The sequence below is a fragment of the Triticum urartu genome, chromosome 2A (assembly GCF_056163025.1).
Source record: "Triticum urartu cultivar PI428250 chromosome 2A, HENAU_Tu73, whole genome shotgun sequence".
NCBI lineage: Eukaryota > Viridiplantae > Streptophyta > Magnoliopsida > Poales > Poaceae > Triticum > Triticum urartu.
Window position 1 is genome coordinate 41,236,770 of NC_141874.1, and position 20,957 is coordinate 41,257,726.

Consider the following 20,957-nt stretch of genomic DNA (forward strand, 5'->3'; position numbering starts at 1 on the left):
CTCCGTTAAGCTTTGCTTTCTTTCGGTAAAAACTTTGAATATGCAAAAAATATATAGTAGGCCCTGCAAGAGTTGGTGGCTATCCGTAGGTCCTGGATCAGCATCCAATCCATATCCCCCCTCTGTTTTTGCTGCAATAAAGTAGTATATAGTGTTTACTTTTGTTATCTGGATAAGCTAGCGCACATGCCGCTGACAGTTTCCTACAATGATACTGTCATAAGGGGCATCTCATGAATCAACAATATAGAATTTATTCCTCAACCTTTTTGGCCACCTTCGTTATTGTCCTCGAGGCCTAGGTGTGCCTCCCATTCACCGTCATTGCGCACGCCTAGTTCCTGGTCCACTGTGATTTGCCTCCTTTTCTCAGCTGCTTGGCTCTTTCTTTAGAATCTGCTCATTTGGTGATCATATTCATTTGCTTGTGGTATTTGTCGTTTAGGAATGGCAGGGAGCTTGCTGGTGCCTGCCGAGGAGGAGGTTGCTGTTGTTGCCTCTGATGGTGTTCAGTCCCTGCCATTTTCGCCATCTACACAGCCACTAGATTTGGAGACCCGGTCACACCTCGTTGATTTGGAGATGCGTTGAAGATAACCTCTGGTGATATATCGTTTTGCTAACCTTCTCCTGAGCTATTGTACTCTGGATAGTGTATGTACCCTCAATATTTATTTCCTTTTCTAGAAGATTGCCACCATTTTAAAAAGCTTGCCTGCCCTGCTAAATTTTTCAGTGGACAGCAACATAATGTGAGCAAGCATAACCAGAACCCGTAAAATTACTTCCAATTGTAAGAGTTATTTTCTAGAATAATCTTCTGATGAATTTTAAGTAGATTAAAATTCATGAATTTCTTCTGTTTTAGTCTCTCGTTTCCTCTGATTTTGCCACCAAACTGGAATTCACCCATGAATATTGTAAATTCGCTCTACCAATACATTATTGAATACTAAATAAGTAGAGTAGTAAATAGTATGGAAATAAATGATGTTGTTCTATCTATCCGATATGGTCAGAATAACCAATATGCTGTCATAATGTGTGATAAGTCAATTTACAGAATATTTGTGGGTACCATATATAGGTTTAGTCGGGTTCAGTGTATTATGGGAAAACTTTGTTTTTGCCACTCTAGCTTTTGCCCACTTTGCTTATGCCACTCTAGAATTTAACATTTCACTTTTGCCACTCTTAACTTTTGACAATATATCAATTTTGCCATTCAGTGGCAAAAGAAAAATTTTCAAAGTGGCAATTGTGATACATTGCAAAACCTAAGAGTGGCAAAAGTGAAATGAAAAATTATCATTTTTGCCACTGAATGACATTTGTGATGTATTGTCAAAAACTAAGAGTAGCAAAAGTAAGATGTCAAATTCTAGAGTGGCATAAGTAAAGTGGGCAAAAACTAGAGTGGCAAAAACAAAGTTTTCCCGTGTATTATACCTTCCATTGACTACAGAATTCACCACAAGGCATATGCGTCAAACTATCTAAAAACCGAATATATCCAAGTTGAACATATATCAGCTAAAAAGATGACTATAAAATTTTCAAAGGCATTATATTGCTGCTTGTAGATTGTCGAACTTGGATGGAGAAAAAGGTATTACAAAGAGAAGTTGTGACCTAGAATACCTGTACAGATCGAATAAATGCACTGAGATGTTTTTTGCAAAAAAATGCACTGAGATGTTAAAGCTATCATGGCTTACTGCTCACCGGGGGTTCCATATACTATGTCTGTCGTCGCTAGCTTTGCTGCAACTTTTTCTTACCCGAGAGATATATTACACTGCATCTATACGATAATATCTTGCATAATATGTTAGATCTTTCTACACAGGTGCTGTCGTCGTCCGTGGATCTTGTGAGACCCGCAGCCACTCGTTTTGCCACAGCCTTCCTCACCCTTCGGAGTTTGGTCAAGCACAAGGCTGTTGGGTGTAATAAGCCGCGGCGACGAGCAGTGGCGGAGCCAGGAAATTAGAATGAGGAGGGCCAAGTATTGTCAATCCATGTTAGGAAGGGCCAGCTCACTAAATATACCACTTTAGCAGCAGTTTATCATGTATTACCATGCATATTAGGCTTGAAAAAGTAATGTTAGGGGGGGCCAGGGCCCCTGCTGGCACCCCCTGTCCCCGCCACTGGCAATGAGCTCACCGCGTCGGGCGCGTGTATGGGCGTGCGCCGGGCTCGCTGGGCGCGTCGGGTCCACGGCAGGGAGTGTGTGTGTGCGTGCAGGTGCAGCGCGGGCATGTCCGTGCGGGTGTGCGTCATGTGCGTGTGTTTAGGTTGTAGCTGTTGGCGAGTCGCGTGGCATGATCGGGGCGTGGCCGTTGGAGCTCGCCATGGGGCGCGCGCGTCGGAGCGCGACGTGGGCACGAGCGGCCAGAAGGGAGTGGAGGCGTGGGTGTATGCCCGGTGCGCTGGCTCGCGTATAAAGCCGCACGAGGGCCATTGTAACAGTTGCGGGTTGTTGAGTTCGTGCTCAAGGATAGGCGTTCGTGCGCCGGGAAAAACCTCATCGTGTCCCTGTTCTTCTTCCTCCTTCTCTTTCTTCCTCATTGGTTCGAGCCACGACAACAGAGAGAGAAAGGAGGGCAGCTGCGAGGGACTGGCGGTTCCAACAGTTGGCATCAGAGCCACGTGAAGGTCAGGGCGCGCCGGCGATGTCGATTGTCCCGTACGGCGGCGGAGCAGGCACTTCGGTGTCGCATCCGGCGCCTGTGCTCACGGGGGAGAACTACACCACCTGAGCCATCAAGGTGGAGGCCGATCTGGACACCGCCGGGCTATGGGAGACGGTGGTGCCGCCGGAGGACGCGGCGTCGGCGGTGCACGCCAAGAAGGATAAGCCGGTGCGGGCTTACCTACTCTGGGCGCTTGCCGATGATCTGCTGCTGCAGTTGACCGCGAAGAAGACCGCGGCGGAGATTTGGAGCAGCCTGAAGGCCCGGTTCGTCGGGGCCGATCGCGTCCGGGCGGCACGGCTGGGCACGCTGCGCAGCGAGTTCGAGCTCCTGCGCATGGCGAGCGGCGAGACGCTGGACGAGTTCGCTGGCAAGCTCGGGGCCATGGCGGCGCGTTTTGCAGGGCTCGGATCAACGCTGGAGGACGCAGCGATGGTGAAGAAGCTGCTGGACTGCGTTCCCGAGCGTCTGTACGCGGCGGTCGCCGGAATGGAGCAGTTCTGTGATCCGAACACGCTGCTGTTCGAGGACGCGCTGGGACGCCTGAAGGCGTTCGACGAGCGGCTGCGTCGGCGCGGGTAGGCGGGCGGCGAGCGGGCAGGCGGCGAGCTGCTGTACACGGCTACACAATGGTGGGCGAGGGAGCAGCGACGAGGTGGAGCGCGGGACGACGACAATGACGTGTGCAGCGAAGCCTCGGGCCTCGGCGGAAACCGGCGGGGACGGTGCTACAAGTGCGGCGAACGCAGGCATTTCAAGCACGAGTGTCCGCAGCTTAAGAAGTCCCGGCGGCAGAGCGAGCCCTGCTCGTGGACGACGTCGAGGACGCCGGGCTGCTCTGAGCCGCGGCTTAGGGTGCGATTGTTGGGTGTAATAAGCCGCGGCGACGAGCTCACCGCACCGGGCGCGTGTATGGGCGCGCGTCGGGCTCGCTGCGCGTGTCGGGTCCGCGGCAAGGAGTGTGTGTGCGTGCAGGCGCAGCGCGGGCGTGTCCGTGCGGGTGTGCGGCATGTGCGTGTGTTTAGGTTGTAGCTATTGGCGAGTCGTGTGGCATGATCGGGGCGTGGCCGTTGGAGCTTGCCGTGGGGCGCGCGCGCGTTGGAGTGCGACGCGGGCACGAGCGGAGCGCGAGCGATCAGGAGGGGTGGAGGCGTGGGTGTATGCCTGGTGCGCTGGCTCGCGTATAAAGCCGCGCGAGGGCCGTTGTAACAACTGCGGGTTGTTGAGTTCGTGCTCAACGATAGGCGCTCGTGCGCCGGGAAAAACCTCGTCGTGTCCCTGTTCTTCTTCCTCCTTCCCTTTCTTCCTTGTTGGTTCGAGCCACGGTAACAGAGAGAGAGAGAGGAGGGCAGCTGCGAGGGACTGACGGTTCCAACAAAGGCCGCTTTGAGGAGTCTATTTACATGTCAAGCATGGGTTGGAAACAACTTAGCAAAGACACAAGCTGGCTTGAATGTGCAAGAGATTGTGCTTTCAGCTGAGTGGTGGAATTCAATTGAGGACTGCCTTAGAGCTTCAACTCCACTTCTTAGAGTGCTTAGTGTAGCAAATGGTGATGAGCAGCCCGCCATGCCAGAGATTACATCACTTATGATCTATGCAAAGGAGAAGATCAATGAAGGTTTCCCTCAACAAAACAAGAAAGCTTTGCTCAAGAAGGTCTTGGACATTGTTGAGAAGCGTTGGGAGAGTTAAATGGACCATCCATTGTATGGGGCTGCTCTGTTTTTGAACCCAGGAAGTTCTTCCCTATTCTAAGGAGAAATGATGATGCTTTAGTCAGGGAGCTAAGGAGTTGCTTTAATGATATGCTTGCAAAAATGGTACCGGACCCCGTTATTCAAAACAAGATTGATCATCAAACTGTGCTCTATGAGGGCCTGCGAGAAGGCTTTTTTAATCCATTGGCACTCGAAAACTCAGACAAAAAAAAAACCCTCGTAAGTCATGTTAAATGCAATGTTAATTTCAGCAATGTAATTTCTGTACAAACTTTTAATATATGCTTGTTTTCTTTGTTTTAGTTGATTGGTGGAGTTCCTATGGTGGCCGGTCCATTGACCTACAAAGGGTTGCAAAGCGCATTGTTAGTCGTTGTGCTTCATCATCTGGTTGTGAGAGGAATTGGAGCACATTTGAATTTGTAAGTCAACTAGTAAAGCACTATTTGTGTTTGTTCGATGGTAATTTCAGCAAGTTATTTGGTATTTACTCCTTAGCTTTGTTGTTTGTACTTTGTAGATCCATACAAAGAAAAGGAACATATTACAATGGGAAAGGTTGAATGATCCAGTCTTTGTTTCATACAACCGAAAGAATATGCAAATATTTCAAAAGAGGCGTGAGAAGGTGGGCGACAAAAGCTTTGACCCTTTGGTCCTTGAGGATTTTGATTGTGGAAATGAGTGGGTTGACCCATCACTATCAGTACCTCAAGGAGCTCGAGGTTGTCCTGATGACATTACATGGGAGGATGTTGATGTGGCAATTGGTGCATCTTCAAACCTTTGAGGCCGCAATCTGCCTAGGACAGCTACTGCACTTCATATGGGGCAACCAAGTGTCCTGTGCAACACTACGGACGCAAGAGACCTACAATAACACGGCCAACAATTCCTGATGAAGATGGTGAAGAGGACTTGGAGCAAGAGCAACACTCAAGTATGCCCAATGCGGAGGAGGATTTAGATTATGTTGTTGTTGATGATGATGTGAGCAATGACGATCAAGATCCAACTAATGCTGACCAAGATGAAGACAACACCAATGCCACCATGCATGAGTTTGATGATGACGGCTTTTGATTGAGAAGTGGAGGGACATGAGAGAGCTGGCCACCCTTATCCCTTTTGCTATGCTGTAATTATCTATTATTCTGTTATGTCTTATGTGGACCTTTGTTATGTGAACTTGTGTCATTTGAATTGGTTAATGGTTATGTAATATGTCATGCATTGTGGAATGTGGACTTTCTTTCCAATTGCTCGCTGCCTCACTTTTATTTCTATTTTTTTGTGGAATGTGGACTGATAAGTGATACATTATTCTAAGTTTCTAACATATTTGTTCATGTTGATGCAGAATTCTGTTGGGGGGGGGAAAAGCAAGTGCAAAGTGGATGGAGATGGATGCTATATGGACTCTACAACCATCAATTGCAAGGTGTGTTGGCTGTATGCCTTGCCTACCAATTTCTACTTAATTCTGCTGCTTAGAACTCTCTAAGGCATCACCTCGCCTTATGCCTTAACGCTTAAGGCAGTGAGCCCCCCCCCCCCCCCCCCCAGCACCTCGCTTCGCCTTACCGCCTTAAAAACAATAGGACTAACAGAGACGAGGACCTACTCCACACATCCCCAGCCCCTCCGTTTCTCCTGCCAAGGTATGGGACCACCACCATAATACCTAAAACCCGACGGCCTCCAATCCTTCATCCAAGCAACTTCTGCCCATTTTAATTCTCTTTGATAGGTGTACACGCTGGAGGTTGGACTTGAAATATGTATTCCGTTCTTTTTGTGCTTAAAGGTGGAGTTTAGTTGTTTGATCCCAGATTTGCTAGATACTCCCTCCGTTCCAAATTACTCGTCGCAGAAATGGATGTATCTAGAACTAAAATACATCTAGATACATCCATACCTGCGACAAGTAATTCGGAACAAAGGGAGTAGAACTGTTGAGAGCCGTGAGTTACCAAATGGTACTGTTTCTGCAAATTTGGTTCTGTTGATTTTTTTTATACTAATACCCACTCTTTGTACAAAGAACAGCTTATCTCAGTTCCCTATGCTACAATACAAAAACCAGAGTACTTATATATTCCTAATTTCTGTAGTGAATGCCACGAAGAAGATGACATTATCTAAAAATAATTCTATTTTGTTACTGGATCTACACTGTACACACGCTGACAATATATATCGACTTACAATTGTAGGAGTAGTATAGAGATCTTATGTTTAGGTCACCATTTTCTGTTTTGATGTGTCAGCATGGTTATTTTTATGCTTAGCATTTCTATTTATTGTTTTGCCTCGCGATGCACTCTTCTCTGCTGAACTATTCAGGAAACAATGGATGCACGAGCATCTTATATCTTATATTTACTAATCGGAGGCACCATACGAAGCTCCACGTTAATCCTCATAATTAAAAAAATCATCCATTGGATCGAGGTATTAACTGTCTACAGTCACCGGATGAGATTCCAAGAGTCCTGACCCAATGTCCCACCTCCCACGACCTCCTCTCTGTAAAAAAAACAGTGAACAATCTTTTTCTCGCCCAATGTCCCACCTCCTCGCTTAGGAACAGATGCAACATCCATGTGTAGCCTGTTTCTCCTCCGTCCGTGCTCCACCTCCAGTCCCTTCTCCACTCTTTAGGCAGCAATCGTCTAAAGCGATCCATGGATCCTCTCCTCTATCTCTTTCTCTGCTTTTGGAGGATTTTGATGTTAGTTTCTAACTCGCAGGTACAATCTAGATTTTCCTTTAGGGGGGATTTGATGATTCCCTTCATCGCAGTCATGAGCTCCTCGATCTAAACTCCCCCCGTCTCCTCCTATCAAGCGTGGCAGTCTTGAATCAAGGAAAAAGCACAGCTTGACAGATCCCTGTGAAAAGTATCTCCCCGAGTCCTTCCTTCGTCGATCCCTAGGGCTCCTACTCCTGTCACTTCTCCAGTCTTCACGCACAACAGGGTAGGTTGGATTGGGCTTGAGTAAGGAGGAGCTTGGGTACTCCAGCCTGCAGCTGCTAATGGGAAGGGACAACAGAGAACGAAGCTGCCATGAGGTGGCTGCAGATCTCTTCACAAAACTTCTCCGTGACTCATTCCTCACCGATCCCCAACACTGCTCCTCATGTCCCTTCTCCAGTCTTCACGTACAAGCATCTAATCTAAATTAAACGTTCCAAGTTTCTTGATTCCCTTTCTCTACAACCTTTGAATTTGTTATCCACTAATCCCAACATGCTGCAATCCATCTTGGCTAAGGAGGATGTCTTTCCAGCTTTCATGCCACGTACGACCAAACAACAATATATACCATGGAAGCAGCGGACATGTGCCAGAGAACCCAATGCAACAAATGCAGTTTCTTTTAGATCGGACAGTCGGCAATATTAGTGAAGCTGTAGAGGTGAGGAACTATGTCAGGCTTATTGCAGGTATGCAAGAAGCAACGACAGAGTTGGTTTTTGCTTTTTGAGATTTTTATGTTGCGTGTCCTGGAATTTCAGGCTTGGTCTCTATTATAATGAGCAAGTGCAGCCTAGGGTTGCGTTATGGGGGCTGGCCATGATGTGTGTTCTTCAATTTTAGACAAGTATAGATACATATCGAAGTAGTGAATTCAATTCACCGCACAATGAACTAGAGCATCTCTTCTGGAAAGTAGATAGGTTGTTTTAGATCATTACATGTTATGTCCACTTTACTTCTCTGTTTATTTCAAGAAAAAAACTAGGTGTTTGCTTACTTGGACCTGCTCCATGTTATGCTCACCCAATGATGCAATAGGATATGTGCTTTTTAGAAACTCAAATTATACTCTGTTCTGATGGAATTTTTTGATAGTGTTGTTTTTGCAGACATGGAGTGTACATGCATTCAAGAATTCAAGAAGGCGTGGTCCTGAGCAGTATTTATTTGCAGCAACGTGGGAGATCAAAAAATGATGCTCAAGTTAACCTCTCGGTATATATTAGTGGCGAAGCTATTCACCTCCTCGACACCAAAATCGCCAGTCTCTCCCATACCATGACTCAACAGGCAAAGTAGTTCTACATCCCGATGCATGTTGTGTGCAGTCAGGAAAAGGTAGTATAACTAATGTTTAATCAGTTACTTAATGAAATATATACTAAAGGAAAGAATCATGTTATACGTTTCAGATTAATGTTGAAAGTGTGTAACCTCTTTGCCACAATTCTTCCTTTTCACACAATAGGAAAAGAAGGACTGTACCGAAAGGGGCGCTCACTGAGCGCGTCATTGCGGATTACCTGACCGAAGCCCAAGCGATGAAGATGATAATCAGGCCAAGAGCCCTCGGCGAGGACGTATAATGGCTGCCTGAGCTTCTCATCCACACTTTGCCTGCATCCCATGTCACCAGGTGTAGGTTCATACAGTTCTATTTATGTACATAGATATAGGACTACAGGTTTAATTATTAGGACAATTTTTTATCGGTACTTTACACCTTTTTGCATGGTGCATTGATGGTGAGCTCATATAACTTTGGTCTTTGGAACATGGATAATATAATTAGTTGCAGCGGGGCTAAGCTCAGATAGGATTACTGATGCCTACACACACACACACACACACACACACACACACACACACACACACTATGTGATAATGGTATGTATGGTATATGATATATGTTTTTATTTTGTGCCTATATGAAAGAGAGCAAAATCATATACCAAAATCAGTAGGAGTGAAGTACGTCTATTCATTAATCCATGATTTGCTGTAGTAATGTAAGGGGAAACAATTAAGCTACATCTATGAATCACGCAAGAAAAATATATCTTATACATCACTATGTATAGCATACATATGATATGCGTACATATGCATTTGTTAAGTCTTACAATGGAAGTTTCATTGGGAAACTCTTCAACATAAATGAACTAGAAATCCAGGTTGTCTGCCTCGCGTTATATAGTGTTAAAAAATATAGACAGGAAGGATCGTCTTTTTTTTGTTATCTAATATGAAAAACCAGTTATTTCTTTTGTGTTATCTATATAACATTCCAATGAATTTGTCGTATATCACCAAAACAAAATAAATGTCCTTCTTTTAAGTGTTCATCCCACATACATGAGCCAAAATGCCTCTTTTTGCAGAAATATAGATATCTGGAATAAGTTGTTTCTTCCAATTTTAATTTTCATGGTTATATAAATATGAACATAATGACGAGCTATTTATGTTATAATACAAATAGCGATGCTATGATTAAGACTCAGACAGAATAATTTCACTATTACATGTCCTTCATGTCGAAGAGAACGATATTTATCATTTATAATGTCCTTGATATATAATAACCATGCATGATTCCATATTGTATTTTTGGGAATGTATGTTCCGCCAAACTAACTAGGTACAAAATCTCATGACCTCAAATATTCCTTCCATTATTCTATTTTGAGTTTCCAGTTTTATGGTCCTAAAGTGGCCATCTTTTTTTATTCTAAATCTATGCCATTCAAGGATCAGTTGACAGATGTTCAAAACTTAATTCTCTAATTACTATTACATTACCATAGAGTTATTCGTTGTTTTAAATAATGTTGTGTTTACAAAATCACTAGCCCGTGCGTTCGCACGGGGTTGATGACTAGTCTTGCATAATTCCATAGGTGAATCAAAAGAAAAACAAATTAACAAATGCTTGTTCTACATCAAGTTCTGTATTTTCCCTAATGACAATGTGCATGACAATTGACAAGATACTGTTAATATTTATATTATCATAAATTAAGATATGTTGGTAGCTGAATCTATCAGACTCATTATTGTTTCATTCTTTTGAAGGCCAGGGCGGAACATGGTATGGGATCCCTTGGTTTGATACAAAGATGGCAGTAGATTGATCCATTTCCTGAAGGTCAGCATGAAGCATGGGATCTTCTGCTCATTCCAACATGATGGCTCAGCGTATCCATGGGGAGCAGAGTTAGCATGAAGTGAGGAAGGGGAAGAAAAAATTATTATGTATTCTCTCCGGATGGAGCGGAGAAGAAACCACATGACTATGCAGAAGAAAGCCTAAGGAGGAGTATTTAACAAAAAACTACCACAATTCATGGAACCGCGTCTATAAACTACCACTTTACAAATTTGTGCGAAAAACTACCATTTTTTCACTAATCTTTGACAAAAAAACTAGTGACTGAGTTGGACGAAATTAAACTCGATTATGACAGGGCTGGCCCACACGTAAGCATTGACCCCACACCTCTACCCCTGACCCCGCACCGCACAAGTCAAGGCTCGATCTGGCCAGCGAGGCAGCGGCCGGCGCCGCGGGACCCGGCGAGTGCGTGCCCCCCATCTCCTAGCGAGGCAGCCGCCGGTGCCGCGGGATCCGGCGAGCGCCCGCCCTGCATCTCCTAGCGAGGCAGCCGCCGGCGCCGCGGGATCCTACGAGCACCCGCCCTGGTGATGGAAGTTGTTCACCATCAGCTGGTCGCCGTCGAGCAATGACTCCGCGGACCAGTCATGCAGCGGCTTGCCGGGGAGCACGCGCACCGAGTGTCGTGCCCGTCGTAGTTGGCGTAGTCCATATGGCAGACGGCGGCGTCGGCCTGGGGGTGGAGCTCGTGCCCGACGTCCTGGTAGAGGGAACCGCCGTAGGCGACGTTGAGCACCTGCGAGCCGCGGCAGATGCCGAGGAACGGGACGTTTCGCTCCATGTAGCGGCGCACGAGGAGGAGCTCGATGGAGTCCTTCTCATGGTCCACGGCGGCGTCGGTTGGGTGAAGGCGCCGCACGGCCTCGAGCTGCTCCGGCGAGAGCACGTCGCATCCATCATCGCCATCGCCGCGGGCGTCATAGAGGGAGGGGTCGATGTCCTCGCCCTCGTAGAGGAGCACGCCGTGGATGGGCTCGTAGGAATCGAGCATGGCGTGCACTACTCAGTGTTCTCGATGGCGTGGAGAACTCATCACCGGCGGCGACGTGTTGGTGCTCATGAGGTGTTTGTTGAAATGCCAAATACAGAGAGAGGGGAGGAGGAGGAAGAAGATTGGTGCAGACATGCGGGCCCCACTTGTAATAACGATCAAAATCGAGTTTAAACGAGTCGAATCGGGCACTTTCCATACTTGGTAGTTTTTAGTCAAAGATTAATGAAAAAATGGTAGTTTTCCGCACAAATTTATAAAGTGGTAGTTTGTAGGCACGGTCTCATGAATTGTGGTAGTTTTTTTTTGCTAAATCTATCTATCTATCTATCTATATCTATACCTATACTAATTACAGACTTTCAAGAAATTACCACATTAATTAGATTTTACACGTTGTTCATCTAGTGGGACCAAATTATTACGGTGTAGATCTAATCATCCCAGCAAAAAAATTGTGAAAACAAAATAAAAATACTAATGCCGTTATTAGATCCTAAATCTAATGGTAAAGATCTAAACAACTACTAACCATCTCTCATACGAATTCTGCATGTAAAAGTAGGCCCATCACAGCAGATCACGTAGTTGATCAAGCATGTACATAATTACTATACAGAGCCCATGCGTTCTATTCCACCCATTGGATAAAACCCCATGTCTTCTCCGCCCCGGAGGCATCTCCTTTCTCCTGTATTTCTTTTCATCGGCGTCTGTGTTAGATTATATCCAGTTACAAATCTAATTACAATAGGTCATGGTGGATAGGTCTGGCCTCTTCCTCCAGCTTCCATCCTCATCTCTCTCTCTCTCTCTCAAAATTGTGAAAACAAAATAAAAAATACTAATGCCGTTATTAGATCCTAAATCTAATGGTTAAGATCTAAACAATAACTAACCATCTCTCATACGAATTCTGCATGTAAAAGTAGGCCCACCACAGCAGATACACGTAGCTGACCAAGCATGTACATAATTACTATACAGAGTCCATGCGTTCTATTCCACCCATTGGATAAAACCCCCATGTCTTCTCCGCCTCGGAGGCATCTCCTTTCTCCTGTATTTCTTTTCATCGGCGGCTGTGTTAGATTAGATTCAGTTACAAAGCTAATTGCAACAGGTCATGGTGGATAGGCCTGGCCTCTTTCTCCAGCTGTCATCCTCATCTCTCTCTCTCTCTCTCTCTCTCTCTCTCTCTCTCTCTCTCTCTCTCTTCTTGGCCGTGGCGGATCGGCGTTGTCCACTTCAGCGGTTTTATCTTCCACCAGTGTACCATTTTCCCAGAACACAAGTAGTAGACATGGTTGAAGGACCACAAATATTATGCTCTCTCATGCCTCCAAAAGTAAGATAATTCTTTAATTACAACTAGGTCTTGCCCTCGCCCCTTCTCATGGCGCCTCCCTCAGAACCTGGGCATGGCTTCCTGTCCTAAAACTACCAGGCATATCCACCAAGAGATTTCCCTACACAATCGGACCTACGGCTCCATAGCCATGATCGACCGACCGTTGCTGCAGCCGCGCCGTCACCAATCTCCACATTCGAGGCCGCGAAGTCAAGATTAATCAACCTCCTCATCCATCCTCAGCTTCAAAGTTTCACCAATGCTGATCTACAAAAACCGCAACTCATCAAATCCGTTGTGTACATAATCTCTTCGCCTTCCATGTTCTGACCAAGTTGTAATCTAATGGTGATTGTTCATGCAGGGTAGGATAAGGTGTACTGATGGTCTTCTAAAGTAGATGGTGTTGCTGATGTATGTGGTGCATTGATAATTTGACAACCTACAAGAGGACATGTTGCTCAATTCTGCATGTAAAAGTAGGCCCACCACAGCAGATACACGTAGCTAACCAAGCATGTACATAATTACTATACAGAGCCATGCATTCTATTCCACCCATTGGATAAACCCCCCGTGTCTTCTCCGCCCCAGAGGCATCTCCTTTCTCCTGTATTTCTTTTCATCCACGGTTGTGTTAGATTAGATCCAGTTACAAATCTAATTGCAACAGGTCATGGTGGATAGGCCTGACCTCTTCCTCCAGCTGCCATCCTCATCTCTCTCTCTCTCTCGCTCTCTGTTCTTCTTCTTCTTCTTCTTCTTCTTCTTCTTCTTATTCTTCTTATTGGCCGTGGCGGATCAGCGTTGTCCACTTCAACGATTTTATCTTCCACCAGTGTACCATTGTCCCAGAACACAAGTAGTAGACATGGTTGAAGGACCACAAATATCATGCTCTCTCATGCCTCCAAAAGTAAGATAATTCTTTGATTACAACTAGGTCTCGCCCTCGCCTCTTCTCATGGCACCTCCCTCAGAACCTGGGCATGGCTTGCTGCCCTAAAACTACCAGGCATGTCCACCAAGAGATTATCCCTGCACAATCGGACCTACAACTCCGTAGCCATGATCGACCGACCGTTGCTGCAGCCGCGCCGTCACCAATCTCCACATTCGAGGCTGCAAAGTCAAGATTAATGGATCTCCTCATCCGTCCTCAGCTTTAAAGTTTTACCAATGCTGATCTACAAAAACAGCAACTCATCAAATCCGTTGTGTACATAATCTCTTCGCCTTCCATGTTCTGACCAAGTTGTAATCTAATGGTGATTGTTCATGCAGGGTAGGATAAGGTGTACTGATGGTCTTCTAAAGTAGATGGTGTTGCTGATGTATGTGGTGCATTGATAATTTGACAACCTACGAGAGGACATATTGCAAAATTCTGCATGTAAAAGTAGGCCCACCACAGCAGATACACGTAGCTAACCAAGCATGTACATAATTACTATACAGAGTCCACGCGTTCTATTCCACCCATTGGATAAACCCCCCGTGTCTTCTCCGTCCCGGAGGCATCTCCTTTCTCCTGTATTTCTTTTCATCCGCGGATGTGTTAGATTAGATCCAGTTACAAATCTAATTGCAACAGGTCATGGTGGATAGGCCTGGCCTCTTCCTCCAGCTGCCATCCTCATCTCTCTCTCTCTCTCTCTCTCTCTCTCTCTCTTCTTGGCGGTGGTGGATCGTCGTTGTCCACTTCAGCGATTATATCTTCCATCAGTGTACCATTGTCCCAGAACACAAGTAGTAGACATGGTTGAAGGACCACAAATATCATGCTTTCTCATGCCTCCAAAAGTAAGATAATTCTTTAATTACAACTAGGTCTTGCCCTCGCCCCTTCTCATGGCACCTCCCTCAGAACCTGGGCATGGCTTGTTGCCCTCAAACTACTAGGCATGCCCACCAAGAGATTATCCCTGCACAATCTGACCTATGGCTCCATAGCCATGATCGACCGACCGTTGCTGCAGCCGCGCCGTCACAAATCTCAACATTCGAGGCTGCGAGGTCAAGATTAATCAATCTCCTCATCCGTCCTCAGCTTCAAAGTTTCACGAATGCTGATCTACAAAAACAGTAACTCATCAAATCCGTTGTGTAGATAATCTCTGCCCCTTCCATGTTCTGACCAAGTTGTAATCTAATGGTGATTGTTCATGCAGGGTAGGATAATGTGTACTGATGGATTTCTAAAGTAGATGGTGTTGCTGACGTATGTGGTGCATTGATAATTTGACAACCTACAAGAGGATATGTTGCACAATTCTGCATGTAAAAGTAGGCCCACCACAGCAGATACACGTAGCCGACCAAGCATGTACATAATTACTATACCGAGTCCATGCGTTCTATTCCACCCATTGGATAAAACCCCCGTGTCTTCTCCGCCCCGGAGGCATCTCCTTTCTCTTGCATTTCTTTTTCATCCGCGACTGTGTTATATTAGATCCAGTTACAAATCTAATTGCAACAGGTCATGGTGGATAGGCCTGGCCTCTTCCTCCAGCTGCCAACCTCATCTCTCTCTCTCTCTCTCTCTCTCTCTCTCTCTCTCTCTCTCTCTCTTCTTGGCCATGGCGGATCAACATTGTCCACTTCAGCGATTTTATCTTTCACCAGTGTACCATTGTCCTAGAACACAAGTAGTAGACATGGTTGAAGGACCACAAATATCATGCTCTCTCATGCCTCCAAAAGTAAGATAATTCTTTGATTACAACTAGGTCTTGCCCTCGCCCCTTCTCATGGCGCCTCCCTCAGAACCTGGGCATGGCTTGCTGCCCTAAAACTACCAGGCATGTCCACCAAGAGATTATCCCTGCATAATCGGACCTACGACTCCGTAGCCATGATCGACCGACCGTTGCTGCAGCCGCGCCGTCACCAATCTCCACATTCGAGGTTGCGAAGTCAAGATTAATCGATCTCCTCATGCGTCCTCAGCTTCAAAGTTTCACCAATGCGGATCTACAAAAACAGCAACTCATCAGATCCGTTGTGTACATAATCTCTTCGACTTCCATGTTCTGACCAAGTTGTAATCTAATGGTGATTGTTCATATAGGGTAGGATAAGGTGTACTGATGGTCTTCTAAAGTAGATGGTGTTGCTGATGTATGTGGTGCATTGATAATTTGACAACCTACAAGAGGAATTATTGCACAATTCTGCATGTAAAAGTAGGCCCACCACAGCAGATACATGTAGCTAACCAATCATGTACATAATTACTATACAGAGTCCACGCGTTCTATTCCACCCATTGGATAAACCCCCCATGTCTTCTCCGTCCCGGAGGCATCTCCTTTCTCCTATATTTCTTTTCATCCGCGGATGTGTTAGATTAGATCCAGTTACAAATCTAATTGCAACAGGTCATGGTCGATAGGCCTGGCCTCTTCCTCCAGCTGCCATCCTCATCTTTCTCTCTCTCTCTCTCTCTCTCTCTCTCTCTTCTTGGCGGTGGCGGATCGGCGTTGTCCACTTCAGCGATTTTATCTTCCATCAGTATACCATTGTCCCAGAACACAAGTAGTAGACATGGTTGAAGGACCACAAATATCATGCTCTCTCATGCCTCCAAAAGTAAGATAATTCTTTGATTACAACTAGGTCTTGCCCTCGCCCCTTCTCATGGCGCCTCCCTCAGAACCTGGGCATGGCTTGCTGCCCTAAAACTACCAGGCATGTCCACCAAGAGATTGTCCCTGCATAATCGGACCTACGGCTCCATAGCCATGATCGACCGACCGTTGCTGCAGCCGCGCCGTCACCAATCTCCACATTCGAGGCCGCGAAGTCAAGATTAATCGATCTCCTCATCCGTCCTCAGCTTCAAAGTTTCACGAATGCTGATCTACAAAAACAGTAACTCATCAAATCCGTTGTGTAGATAATCTCTGCCCCTTCCATGTTCTGACCAAGTTGTAATCTAATGGTGATTGTTCATGCAGGGTAGGATAATGTGTACTGATGGATTTCTAAAGTAGATGGTGTTGCTGACGCATGTGGTGCATTGATAATTTGAAAACCTACAAGAGGATATGTGCACAATTCTGCATGTAAAAGTAGACCCACCACTGCAGATACACGTAGCCGACCAAGCATGTACATCATTACTATATCGAGTCCATGCATTCTATTCCACCCATTGGATAAAACCCCCGTGTCTTCTCCGCCCCGGAGGCATCTCCTTTCTCTTGCATTTCTTTTCATCCGCGGCTGTGTTAGATGAGATCCAGTTACAAATCTAATTGTAGTAGGTCATGGTGGATAGGCCTGGCCTCTTCCTCCAGCTGCCATCCTCATCTCTCTCTCTCTCTCCCTCTCCCTCTCTCTCTCTCTCTCTCTCTCTCTCTCTCTCTCTCTCTTCTTGGCCGTGGCGGATCGGCGTTGTCCACTTCAGCGGTTTTATCTTCCACCAGTGTGCCATTGTCCCAGAACACAAGTAGTAGACATGGTTGAAGGACCACAAATATCATGCTCTCTCATGCCTCCAAAAGTAAGATAATTCTTTGGTTACAACTAGGTCTTGCCCTCGCCCCTTCTCATGGCACCTCCCTCAGAACCTGGGCATGGCTTGCTGCCCTAAAACTACCAGGCATGTCCACCAAGAGATTATCCCTGCACATTCGGACGTACGGCTCCATAGCCATGATCGACCGACCGTTGCTGCAGCCGCGCCGTCACCAATCTCCACATTCGAGGCTGCGAAGTCAAGATTAATCGATCTCCTCATCCGTCCTCAGCTTTAAAGTTTCACCATTGCTGATCTACAAAAACAGCAATTCATCAAATCCGTTGTGTACATAATCTCTTCGCCTTCCATGTTCTGACCAAGTTGTAATCTAATGGTGATTGTTCATGCAGGGTAGGATAAGGTGTACTGATGGTGTTCTAAAGTAGATGGTGTTGCTGACGTATGTGGTGCATTGATAATTTGAAAACCTACAAGAGGCCATGTTACACAATTCTGCATGTAAAAGTAGGCCCACCACAACAGATACACGTAGCAAACAAGCATGTACATATTTACTATACAGTGTCCATGCGTTCTATTCCACCCATTGGATAAACCCCCCGTGTCTTCTCCGCCCCCGAGGCATCTCCTTTCTCCTTTATTTCTTTTCATCGGCGGATGTGTTAGATTAGATCCTGTTACAAATCTAATTGCAACAGGTCATGGTGGATAGGCCTTGCCTCTTCCTCCAGCTGCCATCCTCATCTCTCTCTCTATCTCTATCTCTCTCTCTCTCTCTTCTTGGCCGTGGCGGATCGGCGTTGTCCACTTCAGTGATTTTATCTTCCATTAGTGTACCATTGTCCTAGAACACAAGTAGTAGACATGGTTGAAGGACCACAAATATCATGCTCTCTCATGCCTCCAAAAGCAAGATAATTCTTTGATTACAACTAGGTCTTGCCCTCGCCCCTTGTCATGGCGCCTCCCTCAGAACCTGGGCATGGCTTGCTGCCCTAAAACTACTAGGCATGTCCACCAAGAGATTATCCCTGCACAATCTGACCTACGGCTCCATAGCCATGATCGACCGACCGTTGCTGCAGCCGCGCCGTCACAAATCTCAACATTCGAGGCTGCGAGGTCAAGATTAATCAATCTCCTCATCCGTCCTCAGCTTCAAAGTTTCACCAATGCTGATCTACAAAAACAGTAACTCATCAAATCCGTTGTGTAGTTAATCTCTTCGCCTTCCATGTTCTGACCAAGTTGTAATCTAATGGTGATTGTTCATGAAGGTTAGGATAATGTGTACTGATGGTCTTCTAAAGTAGATGGTGTTGCTGACGTATGTGGTGCATTGATAATTTGACAGCCTACAAGAGGATATGTTGCACAATTCTGCATGTAAAAGTAGGCCCACCACAGCAGACACACGTAGCCGACCGAGCATGTTCATAATTACTATACCGAGTCCATGCGTTTTATTCCACCCATTGGATAAAACCCCCGTGTCTTCTCCGCCCCGGAGGCATCTGCTTTCTCTTGCATTTCTTTTCATCCGCGGCTGTGTTAGATTAGATCCAGTTACAAATCTAATTGTAGCAGGTCATGGTGGATAGGCCTGGCCTCTTCCTCCAGCTGCCATCCTCATCTCTCTCTCTCTCTCTCTCTCTCTCTCTCTCTTCTTGGCCGTGGCGGATCGGCGTTGTCCACTTCAGCGGTTTTATCTTCCACCAGTGTACCATTGTCCCAGAACACAAGTAGTAGACATGGTTGAAGGACCACAAATATCATGCTCTCCCATGCCTCCAAAAGTAAGATAATTCTTTGATTACAACTAGGTCTTGCCCTCGCCCCTTCTCATGGCGCCTCCCTCAGAACCTGGGCATGGCTTGCTGCCCTAAAACTACCAGGCATGTCCACCAAGAGATTATCCCTGCACATTCGGACGTACGGCTCCATAGACATGATCGACCGACCGTTGCTGCAGCCGCGCCGTCACCAATCTCCACATTCGAGGCTGCGAAGTCAAGATTAATCGATCTCCTCATCCGTCCTCAGCTTTAAAGTTTCACCAATGCTGATCTACAAAAACAGCAACTCATCAAATCCGTTGTGTACATAATCTTTTCGCCTTCCATGTTCTGACCAAGTTGTAATCTAATGGTGATTGTTCATGCAGGGTAGGATAAGGTGTACTGATGGTCTTCTAAAGTAGATGGTGTTGCTGACGTATGTGGTGCATTGATAATTTGACAACCTACAAGAGGCCATGTTGCACAATTCTGCATGTAAAAGTAGGCCCACCACAGCAGATACACGTAGCTAACCAAGCATGTACATAATTACTATACAGTGTCCATGCGTTCTATTCCACCCATTGGATAAGCCCCCCGTGTCTTCTCTGCCCCCGAGGCATCTCCTTTCTCCTGTATTTATTTTCATTGGCGGATGTGTTAGATTAGATCAGTTACAAATCTAATTGCAACAGGTCATGGTGGATAGGCCTGGCCTCTTCCTCCAGCTGCCATCCTCATCTCTCTCTCTCTCTCTCTCTCTCTCTCTCTCTCTTCTTGGCCGTGGCGGATCGCCGTTGTCCACTTCAGCGATTTTATCTTCCATTAGTGTACCATTGTCCCAGAACACAAGTAGTAGACATGGTTGAAGGACCACAAATATCATGCTCTCTCATGCCTCCAAAAGCAAGATAATTCTTTGATTACAACTAGGTCTTGCCCTCGCCCCTTCTCATGGCGCCTCCCTCAGAACCTGGGCATGGCTTGCTGCCCTAAAACTACTAGGCATGTCCACCAAGAGATTATCCCTGCACAATCTGATCTACGGCTCCATAGCCATGATCGACCGACCGTTGCTGCAGCCGCGCCGTCACAAATCTCAACATTTGAGGCTGCGAGGTCAAGATTAATCAATCTCCTCATCCGTCCTCAGCTTCAAAGTTTCACCAATGCTGATCTACAAGAACAGTAACTCATCAAATCCGTTGTGTAGTTAATCTCTTCGCCTTCCATGTTCTGACCAAGTTGTAATCTAATGGTGATTGTTCATGAAGGTTAGGATAATGTGTACTGATGGTCTTCTAAAGTAGATGGCGTTGCTGACGTATGTGGTGCATTGATAATTTGACAACCTACAAGAGGATATGTTGCACAATTCTGCAGGTAAAAGTAGGCCCACGACAGCAGACACACGTAGCCGACCAAGCATGTACATAATTACTATACCGAGTCCATGCGTTTTATTCCACCCATTGGATAAAACCCCCGTGTCTTCTCCGCCCTGGAGGCATCTGCTTTCTCTTTCACTTCTTTTCATCCGCGGCTGTGTTAGATTAGATCCAGTTACAAATCTAATTGTAGCAGGTCATGGTGGATAGGCCTGGCCTCTTCCTCCAGCTGCCATCCTCATCTCTCTCTCTCTCTCTCTCTCTCTCTCTCTCTTCTTGGCCGTGGCGGATCGGCGTTGTCCACTTCAGCGGTTTTATCATCCACCAGTGTACCATTGTCCCAGAACACAAGTAGTAGACATGGTTGAAGGACCACAAATATCATGCTCTTTCATGCCTCCAAAAGTAAGATAATTCTTTGATTACAACTAGGTCTTGCCCTCGCCCCTTCTCATGGCGCCTCCCTTAGAACCTGGGCATGGCTTGCTGCCCTAAAACTACCAGGCATGTCCACCAAGAGATTATCCCTGCACATTCGGACGTACGGCTCCATAGCCATGATTGACCGACCGTTGCTGCAGCCGCGCCGTCACCAATCTCC

At 46.1% G+C, this 20,957-nt stretch overlaps 1 pseudogene; it reads left to right on the forward strand.

The window, feature by feature from the left end:
* The first annotated feature begins 2,678 nt into the window (after window positions 1-2,678).
* On the forward strand, window positions 2,679-3,622 carry LOC147983420 (uncharacterized; annotated as a pseudogene).
* The last annotated feature ends 17,335 nt before the right edge of the window (window positions 3,623-20,957 follow it).